Source organism: Nelusetta ayraudi, unplaced genomic scaffold (assembly GCF_046127955.1).
Source record: "Nelusetta ayraudi isolate G7.1 ecotype Tasmania unplaced genomic scaffold, CSIRO-AGI_Nayr_v1 ptg000052l, whole genome shotgun sequence".
NCBI lineage: Eukaryota > Metazoa > Chordata > Actinopteri > Tetraodontiformes > Monacanthidae > Nelusetta > Nelusetta ayraudi.
The window spans coordinates 1,855,500-1,881,873 of NW_027466102.1; positions in this window are offsets into that span (position 1 = coordinate 1,855,500).

Consider the following 26,374-nt stretch of genomic DNA (forward strand, 5'->3'; position numbering starts at 1 on the left):
TTTACCCTGTGCATCTTTTGTTTTGTTAGTAGTACTTGTCATTGCTCCAACACGAATAAACATGCTGCATCCCACTAGATGGCGCATTTGCCTTATTTACAAGCACCATGGTCATCAGAGCTGATTGCTGCCACTCTCAGCAAGGTCTACTAAGATTCCACAATCTATTACACCTCGTGAGCAAAACAGGTTACAGGTAAAATTAAACATCTTCAGTTGAGCAACTCAGGCAAGTTAAACTGATTTAAAAACAAACAAACACTATAATACTAGGAAAAGAATCCTCTATATGTCAATAAATACAACAGATTGAGTATTCATAAAAAAATGCTTACTTAAAATAAGAAAATCCAACAAACCAACAAGTGCAACACTAAAACGCAAACCAACAATCAAAATAATGCTTAATTGCCTTAGTTTCGTCCCACACTTATCAGCTTAGCTACTAAGAATAACACACATTATTCACCTGGACAGAAGGAGGTTCTGAGGAACGTGTTGGTCCTGGAGCTTCCTGGTCAGGATGTTCGGGAGATCCCTCTGGCTCAATGTCTGGAGCGCCAACATATTTTAGAATTGCTCCTGCAGAGACAAAGCTCATTAGATCATCAAGCAAAACAGATCAGAAGCGCATTTTCCTATTCTATTATTACAGTGATGTTGCAGTAATATAGGAAAATTAAAAATGAATTTGTTTTTAAATTAAACATTATGGTTGCAGTGTCCCTTAAAAGCTTTTACCCAATTACAAAACTGTCATTTTTAAGAGTTTTTGGCATTACTTTACACACTGTACTAGTTAAAGTAATAAAACTAAGATAAATGACCCACTGCCACAGCAGTCTAAAATAGTCAACACCATGCCAAATAAAGTATTTCCATAAAATATTTCTTTGAATTATAAAACAGTAGCACATTTCTAATGAAGGGCCTACAAAATACAAACTAAGCTTAGTAAATTCATCCTAAGTTAAGGCTAAAATAACATTAAGAGTCAAATATGTGAGAGACAACGTCCAATGAACAATAACAGGGGACTGACAACAACTACAACTACAACATGCCCGCCCTCCATGTTAGAATGTGAATAAACAGGTGTGGAGTCAATCACTCATTCCCATGGCAGGATAGGCCAACAATGGCAGGACATGGTCAACTTTCATAAAACAAACAAAAACGCTGATTCATGACGAACAAATATTAGCCAGCCAGCTAACATTTATCCGACGCTAGCTAGCTAGCTGGCTAGCAGGACAAATAAACAAACTTGGGGGGACAACAGCGTTTCACCTCCACCTCTCCAGCCCATATCACAAACAAATAACTTACCTTTCCCCTTTGCAAGTTTTTCTTGATCAGTTTTCTTTTCCTTCCGTTTTTCCGCACCGCTGGGATAACTCCTTTTTGATGCCATAATGGTGTCTGTTTGTTTTTAATCCTCTCGCTAACGGGAACGAATGGTAGCTGTCAATCATTCACGTCATACCTGTGCGTCGCCGGCCCTCAACGTCACAACCTGCGTGACAGTGCGGCAAGCCCCCAGAGTCCAAGATGGCGTCCCATTCCTTTCAATGAAGTTGCTCACCCAGCGCATGGCTCCCAAAAACTTTTTGACTTCCGCATTGTTGGGATAATAGAGCATGCGCAGTTGTGTCAGTGTGGAGACCGTCACTGACAGACGTGCGCGCTCACGAACCGTACAAAATTCAACATGGAAATCAATGTATTTTTTACGGAACAACTGACGATTGTTGTTTGGAAATTTTAGAAATAATAATGATGATGATGATGATGATGATGATGATGATGATTATGATGATGATGATGATGATGATGATGATGATGATGATGATGATTATTATTATTATTATTATTATTATTATTATTATTATTATTATTATTATTACATTAATAAAATAGTATTATTATAATAATATACTATTATTTGTGTATTAAACAAGTGAGCAATGTGCCACTGAATAATAAATGATAATTCTTTGAAGCAACTCTCTTTGGAAAGCAGACAAAGTGATGAAAATGATTGGTCTATTTATTTCATCAGAACTAAAAAAAATAAAAAATAAAAACTCAACGATCTTGAAAGTTCCTCCCTGAAAGTTCCTCCCTTTCTCTTGCACCTGTCGATGTGTGTAGCTAACACAAATTTGCAAATATTTTGTCGTCCTCATGGAATTAAACAGCACACCATGTTAATTTATCAGCGAGTGCTCTCTCTTTTCATGCAATTCATCACGCTTAACATGTAATGCTGAATCATGAACGCTATGGAGCAAAAAATAATAATTACATAAACCACGAGTGAAATAAAATGTGTCATTCATTCAATAAAGATTTCATTCATTCATCTTCTATACCCGCTTATTCCTATTCAGGGTCACGGGGGGAGCCTATCCCAGCTGTCTTCGGGTGAAGGCAGGGTGACACCCTGGACAAGTCGCCAGTTCATCGCAGGGCCACATAGAGACAAACAACCATTCACACTCACATGCACACCTACGGACAATTTAGAACGTTCAATTGACCTCACATGCATGTTTTTGGAGTGTGGGAGGAAGCCGGAGAACCCGGAGAGAACCCACGCAGACACAGGGAAAACATGCAAACTCCACACAGAAAGGTCCCAGGTCCAGGCCCCGGAATCGAACCCACGACCTTCTTGCTGTGAGGCGGCAGCGCTAACCACTGCACCACCGACTATTTTATTGCTTAGTTGAAAATGCCATTTTATTTCATTTAACAAAGCATATCATTATTTCATCATGCATTTAATTGTTTTGTGGTCCTGTGTTTTAGTGCTTCATAATTGTATTCTGTTGTCAAATTTGCCCATCAAAGTCAGATTAGTAATCCTGTACATCAGTTTAAGGAAAACCAATTCTAGGTAATGGATTGCAGATCTTGTAGTGACCTGTTACAATGGAAAGAAATGTATACATAATAAGTACGTCTGTGTGCCCGATATTTTAGCTAACACTAAACTTTCTGCACAACTGTCTGCATTGTGCTTTTTCTTCGGCCACAGAGAACAGAAACGTCTGTAGTTCTTTGTTCACCCATGGTACAGTTTCATAAGCTTTTCAGTTCTTAATACGTGTTAATGTAAAAATCCACACGCGAGGCATTTAAAAATGGCGGTTTTGGTCTTTCGTGAAAGACTGCCTTTGGCCAATCAGTGTCCTGAACGTTGCTACGTCACCCTTATGGTCTCAGCTCTGCTCGCTTCGAAGCCCAATGAGGCAGGTACCAAAATCCTAACCCCTGGCAACGTGATAATTGTTTTTTTCAATTGAAGTTTTCGTTATTTTGTTCGTTTTCGTTAACTATTATAACCGTGGTCAGGACCTCCAGTCAGAAGATCCACTGGAGGACATTTAGAGCAAACAGTCAGACAACAGCAGCTTCACCACATCAGCTGAAAAATGGAGTTTGGATGCTTTCAGCTTCAAGTCGTGGACAGAAAATGATGCTCACACTGTCACACTGATGTTTTCTTCTCCAACCTTCTCTCAGCTCCAGAGGTTGGTGGTCTGCAGGAGCTTCTACAGCAGCAGAAGATCAGTCTGGAGAGGAGATGTGAACGTGTGACTGAAGGTGAAGAAGCAGGAAATCAAACTCTCCTCAACAGCATCTACACTGAGCTCTACATCACTGAGGGACTGAGTGAGGAGGTCAACAGAGAGCATGAGGTCAAACAGCTGGAGACCAAGAAGACCAAGAAGACCAAGGAGATCCTCCACGACCGTCCAATCAGGTGCAGCCAGATCTTTGAAGCCTCACCTGAGCAGCAGGGACTCAGGGAGTCAGAGTGGTGCTGACCAGGTCTCTGGGCTGGACTGGGAAGCCTTGGGGTCCCACTGGAGGAGCTGGAGGAGGTGACTGGGTCCAGGGAAGTCTGGGGGTCTCTGCTGAGGCTGCTGCCCCCGAGACCTGACTCCGGATACGGCAGTAGAAGATGGATGGATGGATGGATGAATGGATGGATGCCAGGTGATAGAACATTTCATAAAAACAGACTCTGCATTATAACTTCTATTACACACTAAAAAACTCACTCCAATATAACTGCACTCGTCCTTCTCTCACATTACATTGGATCACAATGACCAAACAACACAACAAAGACAATGATCCAACTGTACTGCCACGTCCAGACTCAGTGTAGGTCTGTAGGCCTCTTGGACCTTCATGTGAACCACTGCGTGTTGACTGGAGGTGAAACATGACTGACTGCTGTCCTCCTACCTGGACAATGCAATCTCACTTTCATTCTGCTGCAGATGGCCATTTTCATTTTACACCGTCCAAATTTACAGCTCAGGGCGCTGGGACGAATTCCAAATTGTGTGCAGATACAGGCCTACACTTCAAATAATTATGAGAAACGTAAAGAGAGCACTTCCATTAGGAAATAGTCAACATGAAATTTCGTCTTCTACTGACACCTGCTGGTCAAATTGAATAGTTGCAAATATTGTGAACAAGTTGTCATCTAATTCTAATCCGAAACAAGATGGCCATTCCAAGTCAAGTATTAAGACAATTAATCAGGTTTGTACTGCTTGATTGAACACATTCATCCCGTTCCAGTGCACTAAAACCCACTTCCCTTCAGGACCGTGTCAGCGAAGCCAAAACTTCCTTGAGTGACGTTGTGTCCCAGCATGCAATGCGAGCTAGCGATTCACAATACTATTCCATCACAAACATGGATGTAAAAAATAAAAAGGGACGAAAAATGAAACTTCAGGAACACCAACCGTTGCAATACAAGCAGAACTGGGCCGAAGTTTTATATTATGTACACCATAATACAGCCTTCTGGTGGACAAGCCATACTATTTAATCCGTGTCTTCCTATGGCACTTCCGTGGGTAGAAGCTCATTGTAGAGGTCACGTGCTGGGTGCTCGTCACCCCACCAACCACCTCGGGGAAGGTCTAACAGGAGAAGCTTGCTGGCGGAAATGATGCACTACAAGTGGATGTGACGCTCATGAGTGTGATGGATGAGGTAGAGCAATGCTCCAGAACCCGATTCAGACTACTCTCCCTCCACTTTTTTTGTTTTGTATGAGCGTTTAAAAAAAACAACATAATGATAATCGAATAAGCTTTAGTTTATTAATCAGAATTAAAACAAGTAGGTTTTGCCCTTACAAGGTTGTAGATTTGTTATAGATGAGTTCCTTTGTTGTAGTTTGGCGCTTGAAAAACTATATATGGGATGTACCATGACCTGAGGGATTTCCTCATCCCATCCCAGCTTGGTTCTGATGCTGAATGTGAATGTATCTTGCTGTACATCCCACTGAACTCCAAGGGCCCTCTCCATAGGGAGCTGGTCTCTGTCAAGGTTAAGTGTTTTTACCTCTTTAGCTCTCTGCTCTTCAGGAATGGCGGCCAGCACCGAGCGATGATTGCTCACCCACTTATTGAGCTTAAATCCACCTCTACCGCACAGGTCTGTTAGCTGCTGGTACAGATGTATTGCTTGTTCCACCGTGCTGACGGCCTTTAGACAATCATCCACGTAGAAATTTTGACAAACAGTGTTTATAACCTCGGCTGGGAAGTCATGCTGATTGTCGTCGAAAGAAGCACAGCTTGGGGATGACACTGCCCCAAAGATGTGGACCAGCATCCTGTGCTCTTGTAGGTCCTTTGTAATGTCCCCATCTGGCCACCAGAGGAAGCGTAAGAAGTTTACATCCCGGTTGGAAACTCTTCCGTTCCCTCAATGTCAGTCATGAATGCTACAGGGCCTTGGCGAAAACGAAGCAGCACACCGAGCAGTGTACTTGTCAAATTGGGACCCTGCAGGATCTCTTTATTTAATGAGCGCTTCCATTCGGCGCCCACGTTAATCAATGTGGTCGTTCACAGTAGACGCGAACAGGCGCGCGGCTCGCGGCATGCATTTGTTGTTTCGGCGTCTGCTCTATTTCGTGCGCGAGCCGCGAGCGATCCTCGTCAATAGTACAGGAAGTCACTCAATAAAAACGAGAAAATCCGGTGAATTTTCAACATAAACTCATTTCAAAATAAAAAGCGAACGATAAATTCGATCATATATCATATTTGTATGTTATATTTGTCAGTACATTGTATCAGAGTGCGAGAGAGATTAAACACACACACACACATCAATGACGTCAATGATCATTATGAAAGAGGTCTTGTCTTGAGATGGACACCTGAGTGCGTGTTTCTATTTATTTACACACACAAAAGTAAGCTACGGAGCAGGCTGGCTCCGGGGTGAGGGGGGGCGATGATGAAAATGATTTTTTTTATTAAATTTTTTTTAAAGAAAAAAAAAAGAAGCTCAAGTGGGAGTGAAAAAAAGACTGCAGCTGAGCAGAAGCGCTTGTCGACCGTCGCGGAGCTGTTCGCGTCTGGTGTGAACCAGTTGGAGCCTCGCTCGCTAAATTTGTCGGCGCTCCGCTTCGTGGCGCTTCCGCTTCCATTGAAATGAATGGCACGAGCCGCGCGCCTGTTCGCGTCTGGTCTGAACCACTACATTCAGTGCCTTTACATGGCACTAGAGAAAATCGAATTATTGCCTTAGTCCGATTATGATCGGAGAACTCACGTGCGTGTAAACACCTTACTCCGATTATGATTGGAGTTTGAGGACTCCGATTGGAATCGGAGAACTCCGATTGAGACACCCAGATAATGCAATTGGAATTCGAATTTCTCTGCCATGGATACGCCTTAATCACACTGGACAATGCGAGTGCGCATGCGCCACGCCTCGCTCTCGCAACTCATGACCGCACAACTACGTCGTCTAACAAAACAGACAGCGCGAAACAACCTGGCAAACGCGAATAAGAATGTTGACATTTGGAGAGAGGATGAGACCGGGGCGATGCGTTCTCTTCTAAAAGAGATGGACATATTAAAATAACGCGCAACGGAGACCTTTTTAAAAAGGGTAGCGCAGCAAATGCAGGGCTCCGGCTTTGCGCACCCCTGAACAAATACGTATTCCTTCGTATTTATATTTCTACCTTTTCGTTCACATTTTTTGTAAGTTAGAAGAATTTTAACTTTGTAAATAAAAGCACAGCAAAGACATGTTTTCCTGATTTCTTTTTATTTTGGTAATTTCGCTGTTATTCTGCTGGAAACGGCGTGCAGCGGCACCAGCTTCCTCCACGGTCGGCTCTTTAATGAGCGTGTGTATAACTGAAGACACCATTCCTTTGCAAAACCTGTACACAAACTCTCCCACCAGTCTGCGCAGAACCCGAATCCAACAAGAACGAGAGTTTGGGGTCCGTAGCGACGGCACAAAGCGTAGCATCGAAGTGTTGTTGTAGCCCTCCAACAGCAAACAACGTTCTTGTCTGCCTTTTAAAATAACCAGGAGCACAAGAAATAGGGTACACCTTATCTGCAAAACAAGTAACACGTACATTATGAACTATCGTTCCATATCATAATAGATTTAATATGTCAACTGAAAGCAGCTGACTATATATATATATATATATATATATATATATATTAACCTCTTTCATTGAACTCCAAAACATACATTGTCAAAATCCATATTATTATTATGTTGTTTTTTTTAAATGCTCATACAAAACAAAAAGAAAGTGTGACAGCCACTTGTAGTGCATTATTTTTGCCAGCAAGCTTCTCTTGTTACGACTGACTACATTGACCCATATATTCCATATACTCACTTTAATCAGATACCCTGCAGATCCCCTGCAAGGGCCCCGAGCTCATCGGTGGAGTGACGCGCAACCAGCACGAGACCTCTACGATGAGCTTCCACCCACGGAAGTGCCATAGGAGGACACGGCTTAAATAGTATGGCTTGTCCACCAGAAGGCTGTATTATGGTGTACATAATATAAAACTTCGGCCCAGTTCTGCTTGTATTGCAATGGTTGGTGTTCCTGAAGTTTCATTTTTCCCCTTTTCCCTTTTTATTTTTTACATCCATGTTTGTGATGAAATAGTATTGTGAATCGCTAGCTCGCATTGCATGCTGGGAAACAGCGTCACTCAAGGAAGTTTTGGCTTCGCTGACACGGTCCTGAAGGGAAGTGGGTTTTAGTGCACTGGAACGGGATGAATGTGTTCAATCAAGCAGTACAAACCTGATTAATTGTCTTAATACTTCACTTCGAATGGCCATATTGTTGCGGATTAGAATTAGATGACAACTTGTTCACAATATTTGCAACTATTCAATTTGACCAGCAGGTGTCAGTAGAAGACGAAATTTCATGTTGACTATTTCCTAATGGAAGTGCTCTCTTTACGTTGGATTTTTCTCATAATTATTTGAAGTGTAGGCCTGTAGTTGATGAGGAATCACGGTGTGCTAACGCTACTCAAACAGCTTCGATGAAAAAAGGGAGTGTGATTTGGGTCTGTGGTACATTATGACAATCTTGGACTTGCAAGACTGAGGCGACGGTTCAATTCCCATCAATGTGTATTATATATGTGTTATTTAGCTCATCTATTCTACATTTTAAATAGATCACATTTGACATCTGACCCACTGAACACTTACTATTGAACATATTTTTAAACTATGGGCTATTTAGTCTTGTTTTAGGATATAATATAATTCATTGCACAAACTGTCAGGCTAAGTATAAGAGCTATAGTCTACTACAATCAGTCGTGCCAAAAAAGAGACATTTTTACATCTTTATTTTTCATTTTTATTTTATTGTGTCAGCATTGAACCATACAAGCATGTAGTGTTGTCCAACAAAAATGCATGGCGAATCAAATCCCAAACAATCTATGAAACAATGAACACGTTTCCATTGCACTTCATTTTATTGAGCACTAGATGACCTCCTCGAGCACTGTGTCATTGAAGCCTCAAGTAATGAACCATTTTTTGAAACAAGTGTCGAAGCTTCAACAAAGCCTCGATCGGCCATCACTACCTACGGCTGCGTGCTCTAACACCATTTCAGAAGTGACTAACTGCAGAGTTGGGAGCGGAGGAGGGACGACCGTCAGGCTGGCTCGACTGCTCCTCCTTCTCAGCCGTGGCGCGTCCAATCAGCAGCCGACATCCAGACACACACACAGACACAAAGATAGAGGCACCTAGACCCACCCGTGGGTCATAACACTCCGTGTGGATCTTTTCACTCTGGCATTGAAAGGGGGTGCTAGCGCTAGCTGTTTGCTAAGCTATGTACAGACAGCACCACCGCTTGCCGAACCACATAGTCACACCGTTTATATACAACAACTCGTCATCAATATCTCTAAAGTAGAAGTCAAGAACTTTTTTCAAAAACAATAACTAACTCAAACTTTTTTGTGTGTTTATAAAAACAAACTAAAACAAACTTAAATTGAAGTCATATTTCACTTCGTTTACGTCTGTCAAATGAATATTTGCCCAGGAAAATGTTTGCGTTTTACGCAGCAGCACCTAAATGCACGTCGCGTTCTGTGACGTCACCCCTCTTTCACAGCAGTATGTTGACGAGCGACTCGCGGCGGGAAAGTCCGATATGCCACTTTTTCCCAATACGACGAAGAGAGTGACAAAAGCCAATGTCTTGTGGTGGAAAGACACAAAATATGTGGCTTGCTTCTAAAAAGGGAAAAACCCCGACAAACCTCCATTTAAGAAGCAGCAGTGGTGAACATGTTTATTGAGACTGGGAAGTAGACACGACAGTTTGACTCAGTTGACTCAAATATCCTGTGGCGATGAGAGTGGTTATGGCTACCTGATAAAGCAAGATTTAATATTGGGAATTTAACAAAATGAAAAGGAACCGACAACGCCACCCTGGGAATTTCACCCAGGGAGTTCTACTAAACACAAAAGTAATAATTAGGCACACAGGTAAGTTCTACGAGGAAGGAGTAGGAGACGTGGTTCAGAATGTTTAAAATATCAAACCAACTTTTATTCAACATTTAAAAATAAAAGGAACAAACAGACCAACACTTAAAACGGAGCTACTGAGCTCCTTATTCTTTGTAGAAACTGAGGCTTACCGATGAGGGGGCCAAACGGGGGAGGAACCAAAGAAAACAAGGAACACCCCACTCACACGTGACACACCTGCAAAGAAAGTGAAGTGCAAAAAAAAAGAAGAAAACAACCACAATCCCGGGTCACAGCACTCGAAGGGGCCCACCACCCGGGACACCGCCACCACCAGCAGCTCTCAGCGACTACAAAAGAAAAGATAAACAGTTGGTTACTAAAAGTTCCCTAAAATCTGTCAAATGTACTGAAATAGCAAGAAAAACAAACAAACAATGCAATTACACACACACACACACACACACACCAACCAAGTTCCCACCAACCACGCACACGCATACACGCACGCACACCACTGTAGCTGGACCGGCGACTTGATAGTGTAACGTCTGCTGTCTGAGGGTCAGCAGTGGCGACGTAAGCAAACGAAGAAAAACACAACGAGAACGGAAAAACAACAAGTAAAACCAAGGCGGGACGGAAGCAACATGCACCGTCCACCGTCTGTACGGGGCGGCTAGCACAATCAAGTGCGGGCGAAGCGGCAGTGTTCCTGCACTTATCTTATAGGACCGAGTTTTGGGCCACAGGTCTTGATCACCAAGCGTCCTCCAGGTGAGGAGAACAACGAGGAGGCTCTGCGCAGCTTTGTGCTAGCAGGCGGCTGTTGTGTGCCGGTGAGGTGTTCAGGAAGCGCTGTAAAAAGAACGGACAGGTGAGGTACTACGTACCTATGCTAATAAGCCATAATAATTTAAATGCTAAAATGTCCGCACCTGATCCTCTTAAAACTCGGGCACACAAAGCGGATGTTCAGTGTCCCATTGACCACAATGGACCACTAAATGAAACTTTTAAGAAAAATGCGAAATGAAGCCACTGAGAGCTAAAACAACATGCAAACAATGCCACAGTGCAGCTTTTCTCAAACGGGTCAATTTTGAAATCATTTTAATCAACTCTGTCTTCATTGATCAGAAGGTTTTTGCAGATTTGGAATTAAAAAAATTTAACTGCAGGAATCATAAAATCGTCTCATCAGTGACGTTTATAGAGCCATTAAAAAATTAAATATGTGCTGAACAGACAAACGGAGGTGCAAACGGAGGTGCTGTGTGACCAGCAGGGGGCAGCAGAGGACCGACAGCCGCAAGTTCCTCCTCAGAGAGGCCTGAGAAGGTTCTGCACCTTCAGCTCCTCCAGGAGGTCCTCAGCAAAGTGTCAGAGTTTGTTGGTTTTTTACCTCGGTCGGCAGAGTCACAGTATGAAACTTGTAGCCAGGGGGCGCTGCAGCTCACTCAACACCTACAAGGTTTGAAAAGGAAATTGAGTGGAATTCATCTGGAATGAAAAGAAAAGCACAACTACAGCAGAAAAACTGAACACAAAGACGCACAAAGTTTGAACTACACACTGATTTTCTTCTTCTGTTGATTCAAATGAATTTGACAGAAATAATATCTGAAAAAATAGAAACCAAATGTTAAATTTCGACATTTAAAAAATGGACAGATTCATTTTACACCCAGTAAGATAAGAAGATATTTAGCTCTCAGCCAATTCAAGCTGCTGCTCCTGTGTGTGGGTGTGTGTGTGTGTGTGTGTGTGTGTGTGCGTGTGTGTGTGTGTGTGTGTGTGTGTGTGTGTGTGGGAGTGGGTGTGTTTAAGTACGTCACTGGAAGTAGGCTGCCAATTCGTGCGGCCTCCGAGGCCGCAACCGCCCCACGCCAGCGACGAGCCCAGGGCGGGGGGGCCCGGACACGGCACACCCGCCGCAATGCCGGCCAGGAAGAGGCCCGGAGCAGCAGGCCCCCGGACCGGAGGGCACCCGCCCCACGAGGAGCCAGGGCAAGATGACAGGGAGGCAGATACCCCAAGGAGAAGGGACACCACCCGGGGCGAACAGACAGCAGAGCACGTCCTCCGGACAGTGGCCCCCCAGGGCAAGCGAGACCGGACTCATCCCCATGACAGGACCCAGCCCCTTCACCCACCGGGAGGATCGGTACCCAAGGCAGGCCCGGGCACCCAGATGCCCCCCCCCTACGGACCCAGTATGGCGCATCGCTGCAAGTGGCGAGGTCCCCATAGGCCCAGCCGGTCTCGCACCCCAGGGGCACCGGACTGCACAGGGCCCATCCAGAGTGGGAAAGATGCCGGATCCCGCCCCCGCTAGCAGGCCGACCCCACTGTGTGTAGGGGTGTCAGTGTGTGTATATGTGCACTTGCTGGTGTGTTGAACTATGGTGCGTTTAAAATGGAAGGGTGGTAAGGCCCTGGGGCAACCACACTGCTGCTGAGCAGGGCGGCGGCCGCAGTGCACGAACCACCCCCCCAGGCCCAAAGTGTCTATAATGCAATTAAGATTGGAGAGGGTCTTAAGGCCAGAAGGCCGGGCAGCGACCACCCAAGACACAAATCCCCCGAAACAGAAGAAAATAAATTAATTAATTAAAAATTTAGGGAAAAAAACCAACCCGCAAAGCAGCCGAACCTCCCACGCCCAACACCCCCCCACCCCCACCCCCAGACCGCACCCGGCCCGCGGCAGCACGACCACGGCTGCCCACATCAACCAGCAGCCTCAGCTATTGATTGATTACTAGTTAGTTATAGGATGAAGCAGACATTCCTACCAAGGAGGTGTGGTCTAACAGTAAGTTGCTATATTGTGCAATGTGCAGGTGTTGTTTTGTTTTCCAGTTTGTGAGGATTGTTTTCTTAGCGATAGATAAGGAGGTGATCAGCATGCGAGATACTGCCTTATCTGATGTGATATCACTGAGGTCCCCTAAGAGACAAAAAGAAGGAGTGGCTGTGATGTTGTAACCAACCTGTGCTGATAGATCAGTGCATACTACGTGCCAGAATTTATTTACTGGTGGGCAATGCCATACAGCGTGTAGGTAATTATCTGGGACATTAACTGTGCAGTGTGAGCAGGTCTGAGAGGCGGTCATGCCCATCTGAAACATCCGCTGTCCAGTGTAGTGGATCCTGTGGAGTACTTTAAAATGTATTAATTGTAGATTAGGTTGTTTTATCAGTGAAAAGGTGTTCAGGCAGATTGTTCTCCAGAAATTAGAGTGAGGCTGGAGAGACAGGTCTCTTTCCCACTTAACAATGGGGATAGAAATCGTGCGATCTGTATTTGTAAGCAACTCACTCCAATAGAACTGCACTCGTCCTTCTCTCACATGACATTGGATCACAATGACCAAACAACACAACAAAGACAATGATGCCACTGTGCTGCCACATCCAGACTCTGTGTAGGTCTGTAGGCCTCTTGGACCTTCATGTGAACCACTGCGTGTTGACTGGAGGTGAAACATGACTGACTGCTGTCCTCCTCCCTGGACAATGCAATCTCACTTTCAATCTCACAGCCACTAAAAAACCTGATTGTGATTGAGAGGTCCTCAGCAGCCAATCACTGTTGGGAGTCCAGCCTTCAAACACTCCTCCTGAATCCACAGTGACATCTGTGAGCATCTGGAACTTTGGCCCCGATCCTCCACACCACACAACTTGGGATGACAGCGCCACCTACCTGTATACTTTCAGCAGCCACTCCCATGTTCTGACCCGTTTCCACTGTGGCCTGTTGGCTCATCTGGTCCAAAGTCTGGATCATCAGTGTCCAGGTTCATGGAATGAGTCAGTGTGCCGCCGTCCTGTGATGTCATGATAGAGAATCACTCTATTTATACTAATGTGCAGAACCACTGGAGTGTGGAAGCAGACAGTTACCATAATCCAAATGAAAAAGCAACAGCAGAAATGCTTTTTCATTTTAAGAACGTGGCTGCATTAGTTGACTCATAAATAAAATCACCAATAAGTCCATTATGGTCCGAGTATGTTTTGGTCATTGGATTGAAAAACCAAAAACGGCCGCTAATTTGTTCTTCGTTTTACAATGAAAAAAAACCAAATATGAAATATGAGACATTTTTCCTTTTAACTGTGTGATATTAAATACAAGAAAATTTGAAAATGGCTTGATTCTATTTTTATAGTTTGAAGAACAAAAAATAAAATCACTAAAACACAAAGACAAAAAACAGTGCGTTTTACCCTGGTCTTTGGACGGAGGTACGAGATCAGCAAGTTAGAGGCTCGTGTTGACTCAGGCAGAGCGCTGCAGATTTGCTCACTGGTTGTAGGAGAAAAGCTAATTGTTCATTGTAAATGTCTCTGGAACCCTACTCGGAAATCATTTTTCACATGGCAAGACAAGGCAAGGCATCCTCACAAGTTTCTGAGCGGACATCGCTGGAAAGTGGCAGGACAAGAGGTTCCTCTGCAAGAAATGTGAGAAGAGTTTGTGCTGAACATGGATGGCCTAAATGTGAAGGGGCTCCCCGATACACAGCTGGAGATCGAAGTGGCAAAAGCAATAACTGAGGTGTTGTAACAACTCCACTGGCAGATTAAACACGCTTCACAATGCTTCTGTGCTACGACTGAAAACCTTCTAGTGAACCAAAATTGATTAATTAATTCCAACATCCCCCCTTTTGACACATGGTCTAAACCGTGCGTCAATTTAGCGAAATGTGAAAATAAATGTTTTGGCAGACACGGGTTACCGTTTGGTCCCACCCAAATGTCAGTAACGTGGTCCCAGCATGCGCCGGCGGAGCGCCAAGCGGCCTTCTCCTTCGCTGTGGCGAGGGACTGCATTTCAGCCAGTGATGCATCAGCCTCCTCAAATGAGGCTGTCATCATCGGGGCTGACGAGGGTGCAGGCTGCCTTGCAGCGGACTTTGCCCTGGGAAACAGGGTCACAAAGGTTAGTGTGAGCAGAACATTTACACACTGCTATTTGGGAGGGCAAAAGTATGGCTCGCAAGAGGTCAGCAATAAGCACATGATTTAACACCGGCTTCCCGTCTGACTTGAGGAAGTCCCTGCATTTCCACAGTGCCCCAAAGTCATGAACGACACCAAACGCATAACGGGAGTCGGTGTAGATTGTGACAGACTTGCCCTCTGCAAATTTACACGCTTCAGTTAGCGCAACCAGCTCTGCCCCTTGTGCTGAGAGGTGACATGGAAGGGAGTCAGAGCAGATGACCTCCGAGTCGGAGACAACTACGTAACCAACTCTGTTGGCGCCTATGTCGTCCCGGAATGCTGAACCATCTGCGTAGAAAACAAAATCAGCATTAGCACGGCCCGGTTGGTTCTCTCTGATTGTATAAAGCGCTTTGAGACTCCTTTGGCTGTGATTTAGCGCTGTACAAATAAAAGTTTATTATTATTATTATTAGCAAGGGGTTCGTCAGGTCAGGTCAGGTCGGGGGGAGAAAATTGTGTCTAGCTCTGCTATGCAGTCGTGTGTGGGTTGGGCACGTTCGGTGCCCTGGCGTGGACAGCAGCGTTAACTGCTCTCAAATGTTGAACAAACCTCCAGTCATCACGTTGAGGAGGAACTCTGGCCTTTTTTACAGGGAACATGGGCGTGCGCACTGGCGAGTCGGGGCATGGGACAATGACACCTGCTTCGAGAAGAGAATCAAAAACAGGAGTGATCCCTTCAACAGCTTCTGGCTTCAGAGGATTTTGCGGCTGGTTGGGCCGAATATCACTTTTGGGTGTGATCTTCACCGGTTCGGCACCTTTGATCAGTCCCACATCGTATTTGTGAGCAGCCCACAGTGAGGAGGGAACCTCACTCAGTTCCTCGGGCAGCTGCGATGTGTCAGTGAAACATGCAAAACTCGTGTTGTGGCGCTCGCTGTCACGTGTCTCTGTCAGGTGCAGACAGCGAAGAGCCTGTGTTTCCAGTGGAAAATCAGTCTTATGCACATTCAGGGTGGGGGAGTAAAAATGTCCCCGCTCCTTTCGGTGCCAGTCTTTGGTCGACAGGCATTTCGTCAAAAACGGACCTAGGTCCTTCCACTCATCGCCTGGACTCTTGGAAAGTGAAATGTGTGGGGTAGACCCACGGACAGAAAAAAAAGAAATGCACTGGTGTGAGTGAAACAGAGGCAACGCATCGTTGGGGGCCCCAAAACAATGTAGAAACAAAGAGGTCATCATTTACGCTTGGAAAAAAAAAAAAAAAAAAAAAAAAAAAAAAAAAACTCACTCTCAAACACACGGTTTCTTTCACGAGTTGCACTGGCTGAGCAGTGCAAATTGGGAGCTTTCATGAAGTGAGCATCACCCGGCACCTTATCGTTAGCCGCCACTATCAATTCTTCTGGGGCCTCGAGGGGAAGCAACCACTGATAGACATGCAAGAGAGGCTTAGGAATTTGAGCCAAGGTCGAGGAAGATAACGACCTGGCAACAATCAACCCGTCGGGGGTGGAGATGAGATTCATGCCCATGGCTAGAAGCAAATCTCTTCCCAACAAATTCATCGGACACACTTCTGACAATACAAAGCTGTGTTTAATTTGGTTTTGTGATGTGCATGTCTCGTTGCCGTAGTCAATACAAGTAAGTGGAGAGGTGAGAGGCTCTCTCTTCTTCGTTCCAGCTGCTCCGACAGAATAAACATATCTCCCACTTTTTTTTTTTACACTGGGGAAGTTCTTCTGCACGAAGGAGCGACAATGTTGCTCCGCTATCGGCTAGGAACGTGATATTTTTACCCATAATTCTAAAAGTGACCCGCGGCAGTTTCTCAAAAACAGCTTCTTTATACAACGTGTATGTGGGAGGAGGCGGCACGTGACGACGCTCTAAACCTGTCAATGGTGCTCAAAATTTGGTCACGTAAATCAACCTCGAACTCTGTGTCAGTGTCAATGCATGTCTCACCGTCAGGCTGAGAGCAATCAGTCGAACCTAAATCATTGTCAGAAGAAAAATCATCATCAACATGTAAATCAGTATACGTTTCCGAATAATCAACATCAGAATATGAATCAGTGTACGTGTCTGCAGGGGAAAGGGAAGTTAGAGGGGACAGCAAGCATTTCTTCATTGCAAGAAGCGTGTTGCATGTGTGTGTGTGCATCACTTCCCTGCGAAGACGCTGTAGGCCGGGGGTCTGTCTCGCCAGGTCCATGCCGTGTCCCGCACTCCACTCTCCCCCCTCAGCTGCTCTAAGTTGGATCCTCTTTTCCGGCCCTCGCGATCACTCTCTTGGCTGCGGTGGGCATGGTTCTGCCCGCGGTGTCTTCCTTTGTCAGGGCATTCTCTGGCCCAGTGACCCATTCGGCCGCAGATGTGGCACGCCCCCTTTTCGCCTCTGTCTCCGCTAGTCGCCCTTCGTCGGTTGTCGTTGTTCCTGTAGGGCCGTCTCGCCGTGTCACTGAGGTGCTTCATCATGGTGAGGGAGGCACGCTTTATCTTCTTGTCCTCTGCATCGCTGGCCTCCTGCAGAAGCCTCTCAGCGTGCACTGCATGACGTCGGACCTCTGTCAGCCGGGCATCTTCAATCCCCACGCAGCAGCTTGTGTTAACTGCTTTGGTGATCTGGGGGAGCAGCCCTTGTCTGAAAGCAGTGATGAGGCTGGCCGTTTGGTTGACGGCAGTCCTGATGAACGTGGCGACGCTGCGGCGTCGGTGCTGGAGTGCGCAGGGTTGTACGGTGGTAGCGTTGGATGAGGGCAGGCGGGAGGAGGGAAGACAGGCATGTCCAGGAGAGGGTCCCTCGGGCCTGTAAGAGAAGGATACAGACATTTGGTGCATTTGAATGCTCGTGTGTGAGCGGCTCCTTTTCTCCCTCCTCTGGGGAGTGTGTGTGAGTGTGTGCACCCTCTGCCGTTATCTCTGTCACCCCTGTGCTCCAGCGCCCAGCGCTGTTCACACGTTTGTTTTTGTTTTTTTTACTTGTTTCCTGTCCCTGACTTCTGCTTCAGTTTTCCAAAATGAAAAACACCTTTCATGATCTTTGATGATCTGAATTGCATATTGCATATATAGTTTTTTTCTTTTTTGTAACCTTTCCCTCTGCTATCTTCAATTTATCCCGGAGGTTTCTCAATTCCTCCAAACTCAGTGATCCTCCTGCTGGGAAATCATACTTTTCAACCCAAATTCCCAACATGTCAAGACAATCTGGACCATATTTTTTCCTCATGTCGTCCACAATTGGTCCCCCCTGGGGAACAGCAGCAGCCACTTTGCTCTGGTTCTTCCCCAGCACTGTCTAGCTAGACTTATTACTCTGACTTTTCACTAAGTTTTCACAAAATTCCAAGTCAGAAAATACACAGGCGTCCCCGTGCACCCCTTTTTCTTACTCTGTAGCAAAAAGGTGGAGAAAAAACTCACCCCTCTGGTAGTTTACCTACCAGAAGCTTCCGGCTCACTTGTGGAGCGGGAATTTCAGTGTTGATTCAGAATCAACACCGACCTGACAGGCACGGTTAACGTATGCGCTCCGTCCTGCCCCGGGACCGTTCGTAGACGACAAGGAAAACAACCCACTGGTCACTGATATGTCTGAGACAAGAACAATTACTTCTCACCCGATCTCTGAATCAGCACTTCCCTTCCAGGTTCGCTTGGATAGACGTGAAGCCGATCAGATCCACTCTTAGACGCCGATCCTCTCATCTCTGAATGCTTGGTTCGAGGTAGAGGGGGAACGAGGAGTTTCCTCCGTTCCTGGTCCGCGGCCCTCGACGTCCCAGAGTTTCACTGACGGGTCTTCAGCTATCCTGTTCGTGACGCCAAATTGTTGTGGAAAAGAGCGAAGATGCCGATGCAGGAATACTGGGATAATAAGTAATTTAATGAACAAACAATAAAAAAAGGGATCGGAGCTCCGAGGCACAAAACACAGTAAAATGGGAGTGCGAGTGCGAGGTGGGAAGGAGGAAGAAGGTCTCTTATACACAGGACTGGGAGGGGATAAGATAAGGAAAGAACAGGGAGGAGAACAGAGAGAGACAAACCAACGACTATACGATAGTTGACCGATTTCACAGCTCATATCCTGTACAGGGAGAGGATGAGCACATCAGTGGCAGGCCATAAAACAAAGTGAAATACGATGCGTATATGTTAGCCTAGGATTCTAACAGTTTACACGTGCTACTAGTGATCATACAATATAAACCAAGGTAAAGAATAACACAAGAATACTCTATCATGTTCGACCCATCTTAATAACCGAGATTTTTTTTCCAGGTGCGCTTTGCTCATCTCTTTGTACCAAATATTTAGGGGAGTTTTTATAACATCACATAGGTTATTAGAGTATATAGTCTTGAAAGCTTTGTCACCCAGCAGAGATTGAAGTGGGATATCTAGTTGGTCAAATTCTAGCTCCTTCCATTTTGCATCGTAACCCGCCCTGCACCAGTAGACTATATACTGCAGTTGTGCTGCTTTATAGTCGTCCTCCAAGCATGGGAGTGACATCCCTCCCTGTTAAGTGTAATGTTTTGTAGCGTACCCTTGGTTTCTTGTTCTGCCATATGAATCTAGAAATGATCCGATTCCATTCACTGAATTTCTTATTGGGTATTTCTACAGGCAGCGATTGGAGTAGAAATAACAATTGTGGTAAAATAACCATTTTTTAAGTATCTATTCGGTTGTAAAAATCAAGTATCCGGGTCGGATAAAGTCACCAGGATGTCATCTGCATATAAACATGTCTTATATTCTTTCCCCTTGAATAGTATTCCCGTGATTTCTGGGTCTTCCCTAATCTTTTGAACAAGTAGCACTATAAATAGAGCAAACAAGATGGGGCTCAGTGGGCAGCCCTGTCAGCAACCCCTCTCCAAACGGATTGTACCTGAAAGACTGCCATTTATTCTGATCCGGGCCACAGGTGAATTTTAAATATTTTATAACTGTATTGTTAAAGCCAAAACGTTGCAGGACAAGGTATAAAAATTCCCATAGAACAGAGTCAAAAGCTTTTTTTTGTGTCAAAGCTAATTGCTAAGGACATTGTGTTTCCTTTGCTCATTATATGGAACAGATGTATAGCTCGCCTAACATTGTCTTGTGTTTGTCTATTTTTAACAAAACCTGTCTGGTCCGTGTCAATTAGGTTAGGGATAATATTTTCTAGTGTGTTGACAATAATTGAAGTGAAAATTTTATAATCAGTGTTTAAAACTGAGATAGGTCTGTATGAGCTGCAATCTGTCCTAGCTTTCCCTGGTTTCAGTATTACAGATAATATGGCCTGTTTCCAAGATGGTGGGGTCTCGCCACCTTTTAAGACATAGTTAAAACAATTTAATAAATAGCAGTGGGGTCACAGAGTCCCTAAAAGTCTTATACCATTCTGCTGGTAGTCCATCTCCCCCGGCTGCTTTGCTTGTTTTCAGTTTAGAAATTGCCTTGTCGACCTCTGCATTTGTAAACTCTGTAGTTAAGCACTTATTTTGTTCTGTGACAACAGATGGCAGGTCTAGGGATTTCAAAAAATTAATTGACTGTTACTGCTTCTGCTAATTCGGGTTGAGTGTATAAATTCCTGAAGTATGATTCAAAAGACTTATGTATTGCTTCTGGCTTATAACACATCTGGTTGGTGACCGGGTCCATTACTTTATATATGGATAAGAGTTTTTTAGCACGGGGTCCATTTTCATCGTGGGTTTGTTTGATATACTTAAGTGTAAGTTCCTCCTGGTCGTTCAGTTTCTTATTTAGTTCTGATTTTACTACGGTTATTTGTTCCAATAAGGTGGGGTCGTTAGTCTCTACATGCTTCTGTTCCAGTGAGTCTAATTTACTTGTCAAGTCGTTAAGGTGTTTAAGTTTTTCTTTTTTCCTTTGTGATGCCCAACTTATAATCTTCCCACGCAATACTGCTTTTCCAGCATCCCATAAAATACTCTGTGACGTCACTGTGCTACCGTTAAGGTCTGTATATTCCTTCATTTCTTTCCTCATGTAATCTTCAAATCGGGTGTCATTTAATAGGGAGGTGTTGAGTCTCCAAATAGTGTGTTTTTGTGTGGGACACCTACATTTATTTTCACATATACACCTGAGTGATCTGATATGTCGCTAACAGCAATTCTACAATCTAAAACCCTGTGTCTGTCTGTTCTGAACATAAAGAAATAATCGATCCTCGAGTAAACTGAATGAGAGTGAGAGTAAAAAGTCAATTGTTTAGTGGATGGATGAAAATCCCTCCATACATCAAACATACCAATCCTTTTAATCATCTTCTTAATATTTAGTGACTCAGGATTTGTTTTCTTTGTCGGGTTTGATGAGTCTAGAGTGGGATGCAGCTGTACATTCCAAGGGGACTCGTGCCACGCAAAGCCTATTCCGACCTGGCGATCCTCTTTGAATCCATTAGCAACCAGCTACATTACCCCGGGCAGCTTCACGGGTACAGGTGGATGTATGCTAAATGCAGAGAAAATGGACTGCGTATGAGAAAAGAGTCTGTACGTTTGGTTTTGAAGGAACTGGATCCAAGAGGAGTGTCATTAAGGCAAGCGGGGCGTCTCAGACGGAGGAATTACTTCTCAAACTTCTCAACTTCATCTGGCACCTGGACTCATATGATGAACTGAAGCCATATGGTATTTGTGTGAATGGATGTATCGATGGCTTTTCAAGAAAAATAATCTGGCTCAATGCTTGCACAACAAGTAGTGACCCAAAAGTAATTGGAGGGTGCTACATAGAAGCGGTACAGCGTTTTGGGGGGTGCCCTAGAGTTGTTCGAGGCGACCTTGGAACCGAAAATGGCCATATTAGAGGCTTCCAGCGTTTCCTCGTCCCTGTTCAACCAGACGACACCCTCGATAGTTACTTGGAGGGGGCCAGCACCGCCAATCAAAGAATTGAATATTGGTGGGGTTTCCTGCGTGGCCAGCGCATGGAGTTCTGGTTAGCCTTGTTATCAGACCTCAGAGACAACGGGCATTTTGATGGCGAGTTTCTGGACAAAAGTCTCCTGCAGTTTTGTTGTATGGGCCTCCATACAGGTGAGTTCATGAATAATGTTTTATTTTCATTTTGTGCGCATGTGTATGTGAGTGAGAGAGAGGGGAGGGAGGACAGAAACGGGTAAGGGGGTGTTGGGAAGACAGACAGACAGAGACGGGAGGAAAGGAAAAAGAATGCTAAAGAGAAGGGGTAGAAAAGGGAAAGGAACAGAGATGGAAGGGGAGAGAGATGGAACAGAAGGGTAGAAACAGAGAGGATAAGAGATGGGGAGAAAGGGGGGGGGAGGGACGAACAGAGACAGGGAGGGAGGGAGAGGATGGGGTTGCTCATGTGTGAATGCTGTAATTTAGTGTTTTATTTCTGTTCTGCTGGCACAGCTCTTCCTAAATGTATACATTTTCTACAGGATGAGTTGGATGACACTGCACAGGTGTGGAATGCACACAACATCAGGCCATCAAGAAACCTGAACGTCCCCAGCGGTCGGCCTAATGTGATGCATGCTGTTCCTGAACTTTACCGAACAACAGATTTTCTCTCCCCTGTTGAAGATGAACACATTCAACTGTGCAAAAATGAATGTGTCTTTCGGCTGGCTGTACCATGTAATCCAGATATTTATGAACTCTGTATCATCTTTATGGCCATCTTGCTCCACCAACAGATCCGTATCAGGCTATGAACTTGTATTTGCACCTAAGAGAGGTCATCACTGCATCTCTCTAAACCACCCGACCCTCTCCACACGATGGACACTTATTCCACTGCAGTGCGCCTCCCCCTGACCCTATCCAGAGAATGGACACTAAATTGTTGTGAACCTCCTGTTATTTTGTGTATTGTTAAATCTCTAGTGTTCCTTTTAAAAATACACAGGGATATTGGTTATTTACTGCACTCCTTTGTTTCTGTTATTACGCAATCCTTACGGTGATGCTATTTACTGAATTTACTTTTTGACCTGAAGGTCGTGTGTGCAAAGAGCTGTTAAATAAAAGTAGCCATGTGAAAGAACTTAACTATGTTCAGAACAAAGTTTTGAAACATTGAGAAACACAGAAGCACAAGGTTACTTTAAAATTTACTTTAATTATTCTTCACTTCCATGAATTAATGAACATTAACGTGACTCTTTAAAGTCAACAATTCCTGAAAAATTAAACCGGTGTTGGACAACTCGTTCTGAATGCTTGGTTAGAGTAAACAGATGGACCTGTAAGCAGTCATTTTCAAAACAACATTTTCACTTTCAACAACAAAAAAAAAACACCCTCATAAAACTCTGCTGAAGCATTTACTATTCTGTAACACAGGTGTAACTATGGAAGCAGATAGTTACCATAATCCAAATAAAAATGCAATAGCAGAAATGCTTTTAAATTTTAAGAACGAAGCTGCATTATTTGACTCATAATTAAAATGGTTAATAAGTCATTCAATCTGCATTTTCATTTTCTTCTGCAAGACTGCTCATTCTTGTACTTAATTCAAATGAAAAAGGAAAACACATTTGAGATTTAATTTTCAAAACATGCACCAGCAAAGAGTTACCAAAATTCAATATGAAATGTAAAATTCAAAAATGAAAAAGCAATAGCAGAATGCTTTTTCATTTTAAGAACGAAACTGCATTATTTGACTCATAATTAAAATCATTAATAAATATTGCTATATGCATTTTCATTTTCTTATTCGTGTCGCACCTTTTATGACACAATCAAAAAGAAAACTGAGGGCATTGCTTTTTAATTTTCGTGGTCCTGCCCTGCACAAGAGTGACCACAACTCGAAAATGAAATCGCAATCTCAAAGTAAGCGCGCGGCACAGGAAAGTGACATCAGCAGCTCTCCACCTGTGGGTATGGCGGTATGACGCCAAGTGTCATTTGCCTGCTGTTATGTGTAAATTCTAATGTTTGTGAAAAAGAGAAAGATGTATATATATATATATATTTTTTTTTTAATTTATTTAAAAAGAAAAGAAAAGAAAAAAAAGGTATGGCGGTCTGACACCACTTTGCCATCGTTACTTCTTTCACGTCATTGAAGTTGCCGGTAATCGAGATTTAAATCGCCGAAAAACGTGGACCAATGACAGATCTCGCACCAGCATCTGCCACCAGTCGACGGATTGATCTGTTGCTTCGCATCCTTCGTCGGATGGACTGGTGGCCGACGCCGAACGGAAGCAATGATCCGTTGCATCGCATCCTGCGACGGATGGACTGGTGGCCGACGCCGAACAGCTGTTACTCCACCCATGTAACAAATAGCTTTAGCTTTGATGTTGTGCTGGTGCATCACGGTGTTCCATAACTGACAACAGGTTGGCTAGGGCAACCTTGTTTGCGTCCGTATCTGGGACGGCAGAATACCTGCTCAACTCGGTCCCGAGCATCAGATTCAGATACACTATTCAACTCCACCTGGGAAGCTAAATCCAGCAGGGTTTGAACAATTGTGTCAATGTGCGCCATGCTCAAATCTTTCCGACCAACGAGATCCGTCAGTGGTCCACGTTTTTCGGCGATTTAAATCTCGTTTACCGGCAACTTCAATGACGTGAAAAGTAACGATGGCAAAGTGGTGTCATACCGCTATACCTTTTTTTTTTTTTTTTTTTTTTTTTTTTTAAATATACAGTATATATATACATTTATTAAATTCACAAACATTAGAATTTACACATAACAGGAGGCAAATGACACTTGGCGTCATACCGCCATACCCACAGGTGGAGAGCTGCTGACGTCACTTTCCTGCGCCGCGCGCTTACTTTGAGATTGCGATTTCATTTTCGAGTTGTGGTAACTCTTGTGCAGGGCAGGACCACGAAAATTAAAAAGCAATGCTCTCAGTTTTCTTTTTGATTGTGTCATAAAAGGTGCGACACGAATAAGAAAATGAAAATGCATATAGGAATATTTATTAATGATTTTAATTATGAGTCAAATAATGCAGCTTTGTTCTTAAAATGAAAAAGCATTCTGCTATTGCTTTTTCATTTTTGAATTTTACATTTCATATTGAATTTTGGTAACTCTTTGCTGGTGCATGTTTTGAAAATTAAATCTCAAATGTGTAACTTCATATAACTGCTTCCATATAAAACAAATACATCCATAAATATATACAATGTGAGAATTGTTTCTTGCAAGAGCTGTACTTCAACCCATGACCATCGATAAAAGTGTACACATCTAATCGTAAACAATCTACTGCAACCTGAATTTCCACTTCTGTGTCTATAAACCAGTCCCAGCTTGACTGATGGCTCTGAAGAAGCAGTTTCCATCAGCCTCTACATTCTCATTTGTACACGGCGAACCTAATGGGCCTTTGCAATCAGAAATTGGAAAACTCGCACGGTCCAAATGAATCTTCAAGTTTTTGCAAAGGTCTAAACAAACATCAACATCAAGGGGAGAGAAGTTACACTCTTCATTGGTCACAGCACTGACAAACTCTACGTCAGAATTATCCATGTCAAAGTGAGGAGTTTTGCTCTTCTGAAGTGACTCACTGTTGCCAGCTGGTGCTGGAATTTTAAACCGTGACCATGCAGAACCTTGGCTAATCTAATACCAGTGCCATGATCTGCCACTGCATCTTCACTAGTACTAACTGATGATGGATCACAAATCACATGTGCGAGGCGTAGAACGAGCGGAGCAGTCAGAGGCAACAGAAGAAGAAAGAAAAGCCTCCTTAGCTTAGTTGATCTTCTGTGTTGCCTCCTGGACGGTGCTGGCCTCCTCTGGCTTGGTGCTGGCAACCACGGGAGCCACAGGAACCACGGGCACAGCTCTGGTCATCTGTGGCGTCGCCTCCACCTGATTAAAATAAGAAAGATGTGATTTTATGCCAATAAACATGGAAAGGAAAACACTAGGCTTTACACGATCACGATTTTTGTGCCGATCACCGATCAGTGAGTTTAAATAAACCGATCACCGATCACCGATCCGATCACGTTAGGGGCAATAAATACTTGTTTCTGTACACCCCTTGCCTTCTCACGAGCACCGTCTAAAGTTGTTTGCTTTAGCATCCGTTTCAGAGTTTACTTTTCTTTTTCTTTCTCCGCGCTGCGTTTCTTAAACTCGACATGCTCCTCCGTGTGTATCTTTTCCAAGTGCCTGATTAAATTTGTGGTGTTGAAATTTTTTGCCAAAGTTCCCCCGCGAGGTACTGTAGCGTTGCATATATTGCAGATTCAAAGAAACTTTATTGTCCGTCACATAGCGACAGTACTCAAAACAGGAAGAGGCACGAAGACGAAAATGAAGGTTTTTGAATCATGAATCATTAGCTCTCGGTGTTATGCCCCGGCCTAGGGGGAACCAGGACACAACATAAAGGCTCCCCCCCTTCTCCCAGCTCTCAAATTAGACAAAGGTGCTTCGTCCACAGGATGGTTTTTATTAAACGTCACCATCATTGCACTGGCGTCAGGGAGGGCATGGCCAAAACAACAAACAAAATGTCTCTCTTATGG